At 37.1% G+C, this 6,082-nt stretch overlaps 1 non-coding gene across 1 annotated transcript; it reads left to right on the forward strand.

Annotated features, from left to right (window-relative positions):
* The first annotated feature begins 2,021 nt into the window (after positions 1-2,021).
* On the forward strand, positions 2,022-2,101 carry TRNAL-UAG (transfer RNA leucine (anticodon UAG)). The gene is given in 2 exon segments: positions 2,022-2,059; positions 2,065-2,101. It is a non-coding gene; the product is annotated as a tRNA-Leu (tRNA).
* Positions 2,102-6,082: the final 3,981 nt, after the last annotated feature.

The raw sequence follows: 6,082 nt of genomic DNA on the forward strand, positions 1-6,082 counted from the left end.
TCGCAAGACAAGAGGGTAGCTTGTTTTACACCCTCTTCCGTCACACCATCATGTTGTATTTCGGCCTTCATATCGGCTCCATCGTTTGTCTTCAATCGACCATCCTTCATCGGCCATGTCGTTGACAAGATTCTCATCTTCCTCTCATCATGTCTCCGGCATACCCTTTGGACTTCGGCCCAATTTTCGGTAAGACCATTCGTACCGTCATCGTCTTCGAGTTCGATCCCGATGTCCATCCTTTCTTTTCGATCGATCGATTTTACGAACATTAGGACTTTATCCTCCCCCACCAATCGTTGTTCTCGCTCCGAGAGTCGAGCAAAACGATTCTCGAACTCTAGGAATGCTTGTGTTGCACTTCGGTGGGTCTTCTCCGATGCCACCCATTCGTCGAATTCTCGCCGATCTTTTCCCTTCGATCTCTTGTAATCATATGCCTCTCGTAAAGCTTCTTCGAATGACCCCCATGTCGAGTTTTGTTGCCGTATCTTGTGGATTCTCTCTTGTAGCTCATCCGTGGCCACCCGATTGAAGGATGTCACTTGCAATCCTTCCGGTATCCCACATCGTATCATCTCCGCCTTGTAGTCACGTAGATAGCGTGACACATCGTTTCCGTTGAATTGTCCGTTTCGTTGTACGAGCCGCTTTACTGCCCCCGGTGATCTCCGACATCACTCGTTGTTCTTGTAGCATCCGCTCGAACATCATCATCATCGTTATGCTCATTGCCTCTTGTTGATTCTCCATCTCCTTGCCACCCGCCTTCACGTCGGGTTCACCAACTGTGTCGTGCCTTTCGGCTCCGGATCGTTGCGTGAGTCGGGTGGGAACCACTGGGGTTTTGGACTAGGAGAAAGAAAAATACAAATAAGGCTAGTAAAGAATAGGTATAAAGAGTTATAAGATAAGAATCTCGTGAATCCCACGAGTTTAGTATATTTAGTCAATATTTAGGTAGTAAGAGAGAATTATTTTAGCAAATTCGTGAATCCCACGAATATTTTAGATTGATTGATCATTATAGAAAAATAATCAACAAAAACTACAATGTGCTCCCCATCCTTATATAGTGATGGGAGAGACTAAGCATAGCTACATGCTTTTTCTCATATGTTCATGCACACTAAATGTGCATGTGATGCTTTTCTAATCCTTGCTTTTATTTGCTAAATATAGTGCTCATGCACGCTAGATGTGCATGAGTCACTTTTTAGTTGCTTGCGTTTTTCTATAAAATATTCACACACTCTAAAAATGCATGATTTACCTTTTTAATAAAGGTAGGCGCAAATAAAGCACTTATAGTTATTAAATCTATTTATAGAATACTAAAGATAAGGTAGCATAATGGTAAAGTTGAAGTTTGGCTACGTGGAGGTACAAGGTTCAAATCTTGCCTTATGCACGTGATAAATATCTTGATATATTATTTTATTTATTTATATGTAATTAAATCGGTTATATTATTTTTACTTTTTCACGTAGTGTACGAAATACACTACGACAACGCTGCTCGGCCTCTCCCTTGAGGAAGCAGAAATGCAAAGAACAACCAAACGCCCTCAGATGTTGGGCTTCAAAACAAGTCGACGTGGAGTAGAAAAGATTAAGAAGATAAGGGAATGTGAGCTACGTCGACAAGAAGCTATGGTTGGGGTATCTTTTACATTGGGACCACGGGCCACATCCACATCACAACCCTTTGACCTCCCGCTTCTCTTCGAGAGACTTGGATGGAAATGAAATTAGGCCTAGTTTAACATCATTTTGATTGTAGAACATGTGGACAAGTTTGTTATTTACTTAGAACTATTAAGCTTAAACTCTATTTTTATCTTATTTTTACTTTCGATGAATGGGTAAATATCCCATTTTTTTGTAAACCATTTGTCTCATGGGCCAATTTTGGCCTTAGAAGACGTTAATATATCTTTCTTTCTTTCTTTCTTTCTTTCTTTTAACACTCTTTAGAAACACTATCAAGTGTGGATTTGTTTTGATGTTATCAACACATCGACAATTTGGCCGAGTGGTCTAAGGCGTTGGATTTAGGCTCCACTCCGAAAGGGCGTGGGTTCAAATCCCACAGTTGTCATTACTAAAATTAAATAATCTAGCATTACCAAACGTTTCATGAAATAACTACTACGTCTTTCTTGTACAAAAGAGAGCCATAACAAATTGTAAGCATGTCCTTTATTCGACCTAGTGCCTGCATTGCACATTGATATGCTTAACATTGTTGCCCAACGACCTGAATGGACACCACTTAAAATATCATTCTCTTTTTTAACACTCTTTAGCAACTTTTTCAAGTGTGGACTTATTTCTAGGGCGTGGGTTCAAATCCCATCGTTGACAATGACGAATTCAAACAATCTAGCATTACCAAACTATTCATGAAATAACTACTATGTTATTCTCATACAAAAGAGGGCCATAAAATATTGTAAGCATGTCCTTTCTTCAACCAAGTGCTTGCATTGCACATTGATATGTAAGCATGTCCTTTCTTCAACCAAGTGCTTGCATTGCACATTGATATGTTTAGCATTGTTGCCCAATGACCTAAATTGACCCCACTTCAAATATCACTCTCTTTTAACACTGTTTAGCAACTCTATCAACTGTGGATTTGTTTTGATGTCATCAACACATTGACAATTTGGCCGAGTGGTCTAAGGCGTTGGATTTAGGCTCCAATTCGAAAGGACTTAGGTTCAAATCCCACTGTTGTCATTAGTGAATTTAAACAATCTAGCATTACCAAACTTTTCATGAAGTAACTACTACGTTATTTTTGTAAAAAAGAGTGCCATAAAAAATTGTAAGCGTGTCCTTTCTTCGACCTAGTTCCTGCATTGCACATTGGTATGCTAAGCATTGTTGCGCAACGACCTAAATTGACACTACTTCAAATATCACTCTCTTTGTTAACACTCTTTAGCAACAGTATCAAGTATGGACTTGTTTTGATGTCAACACATTGACTATTTGGCGGAGTGGTCTAATGCATTGGAATTAGGCTTCAATATAGAGGGCGTGGGTTCAAATCCCACAGTTGTCATTAGTGTAAACCTGGCTTTTATTCGACATAGTGCTTGCATTGCACATTGATGTGCTTAACATTGTTGCCCAATGACCTAAATTGTTGCAGAATACTTCGCATAAAATACGCGTACAATACGTATTCTACAAGTATTGTAACTTTTTTTTTAAATACTTAGAATACGTCTAGAATATTCATAAAAAGCGTGAAATACTTCTTAAAATTTAAACTTTTTCTTTTGAAAAAAAAAGAAAATATTTTGTGAAATGATAAATACTTGTTAGATACGTAGAATATGTCAAATTTTAAAAACGGCAGTAATAAAATGTAGAATACGTGTAGAATACTTCAGAGTATTCTAAAATGTACCTTAAACGTAGAATACACGTTTTTTAACAATTGTGGTTGTCATTAGTGAATTTAAATAATCTAGCATTACCAAACTTTTCATGAAATAACTACTACGTTATTCTTGTACAAAAGAGCGCCATAAAAAATTGTAAGTATGTCCTTTATTCGACCTAGTGCCTACATTGGACATTGATGTGCTTAACATTGTTGCCCAACGACCTAAATTGACACCACTTAAAAGATCACTCTCTTTTTTAACACTCTTTAGGAACTTTATCAAGTGTGGACTTGTTTTGATATCATGGGTTCAAATCCCACATTAACACCAGTTAAAATATCACTCTCTTTTTTAACACTATTTAGCAACTTTATCAAGTGTGGACTTGTTTTGATGTCATGGATTCAAATCCCACAGTTGTCAGTAGTGAATGTAAACAATCTAGCATTACCAAACTTTTCATGAAATAACTACTACGTTATTCTTGTACAAAAGAGGGCCATAAAAAATTGTAAGCTTGTCCTTTCATCGACCTAGTGCCTGCATTGCATATTTATGTGCTTAACATTGTTGCCCAACGACCTAAATTGATACCACTTAAAATATCACTATCTTTTTTATCAGTTTTGAGCAACTTTATGAAGTGTGGAATTGTTTTGATGTCATCAACACATCGACAATTTGGTCGAGTGGTGTAAGGCATTGGATTTAGGTTCCATTCCAAAAGGGCATGGGTTCAAATTCCAGAGTTCTCATTAGCGAATTGAAACAATCCCACGGTTGGCCGAGACTAGATTCGGTTGTCGGCACTATATTCATTTTGTATCTCAAACCCTAAACTATATCGTGAATCATGATCATGGTTGTTTACGTACCCGTATTTAACGTTTAAATACGTATAATACCTCATCATTTGTATAGTACGCACTATACCTCAATGTTGTTCAATCAAATATCATGTACATTTGCCCAATACGGTATTTAACCTATTTATAAAAAAATAGTTATAATATGTATTTATAAAGAAAATGTAAGTAAAACCCTAACAAAAAGCAAAAGAAAAAAACGATTTCAGTGAAAAAGAATCCAAAGTAGGAAGAAAGAAGAATAGAAGATACGACGATGAAGAAGATGAAGAAGAAGAGAGCAAAGAAGACATAAACCTGTCTTGAGTGTGATAATCGCAGTAGATAGAAGAAGAAGAAGAAGAAGAAGAAGAAGAAGAAGAAGAAGAAGAAAACGAAGAAAAGAGAAACCTATCATGAGTGTGATAATCGTAGACGATTCCTCAATCTATGAAGGTATAATTTTAAATAATTACAATTTGAAGTAGAACATTGTGATACACACTTACACTGATTTATAGAATAAGGGAATGTTGACATCCATATTACTACAAGTATTTTAGGATGTGAAATGTTCAAATGTCTTATATGCATTTTAGGATGTAGAACTATATTGTACATCACAAAATTGTGTAAACATAGATGTTTTTTACAATATTATAGATATTTTTTAGAAAGGTAAATAATTTTCAAATTCTAGAAGTATTTAACGTATTATACGTAAAATACGTTGTCGTGCCTCTCAACGCTAGATCGTTACGTGAGTCGGGTGGGAACCGCTGGGGTTTGGGACTAAGAGAAAGGAGATCGTGAGATAGAGATTAATTATGAGTAGATAGCAAAGAGAAAGATAAGAAATTCGTGAATCACGCGAGTATATTATATTAATTGGTACTTAGGTTGTTAAGAAAGAAGTAGATGCATAAATCGTGAATCCCACGAATAATTTTTATATTGATCAATACTTAATCCAAATAACCAACCCTTATACATCTTTCTCTCCTCCTTATATAAGGACGGGAGAGGCTAAGCATAGCTTCTTGCTTTTCTAAAGTGTTCATGCCCTCTAAATGTGCATGCTTTACTTTTCCTACTACGATTTCCTAAATTTAGCATTCATGCCCGCTAGATGTGCATAAGTAATTTTATTAGTGTACATATAAAGTTTTCACGCATTTTAAAAATGCATGACTTACCTTTTAATAAAGGTAGGCGAAAATAAAGGTTTTATATGTATTAAATCTATATTTGAAACACTCAGAATGAGTTAGTATAATGGTAAGGTTGGAATTTCTCTGCGTGGAGGTGTAGGGTTTGAATCCTGCCCTATGCACGTAACATAAATTTTAATGTTTCTTTTATTTACAATTGTGTCTCTTCATCCTGTAAGAGACTCTCACCAGCCTTCTTCATCCGGCTCTTCCTTGCCGATTCCTCCTTGCCGGTTCCTCTTCGTCCGGTTCTCACCGGGTATTTCATTCTCTATCCGGATGGACAAAATGCAATTTCCACGTAGTGTGTAAATTACACTACGACACTCACCCCCTCTAAACCTGCACATCCTTCGGTATGTGCCGAAGTTCCTGATGTTCTATATTCGCCTCCATCCGTATCGCTCTCCGAATCTTCCCTTATGTGAACTACGAGTTGAAGTCCACTTTCTTCACTATCCGCATCACCGCGATCTTTGTCCGGTTGCTCCTCATTGTCGGTCTCGTCTATGGCTACATAAGATTTGTTGTTAGTCCGCTTCTTGAAGATCCTCACCCGTTTCCCTGCTATAGGCACTCTTAGTATCGTTCCATCCAATTCACTTAGTCGGTAAGTTCCGTT

Source organism: Azolla caroliniana, unplaced genomic scaffold, assembly GCF_043228905.1.
Source record: "Azolla caroliniana isolate FFs.n. ecotype wild unplaced genomic scaffold, voAzoCaro1.0.p SCAF_18, whole genome shotgun sequence".
Classification (NCBI taxonomy): domain Eukaryota; kingdom Viridiplantae; phylum Streptophyta; class Polypodiopsida; order Salviniales; family Salviniaceae; genus Azolla; species Azolla caroliniana.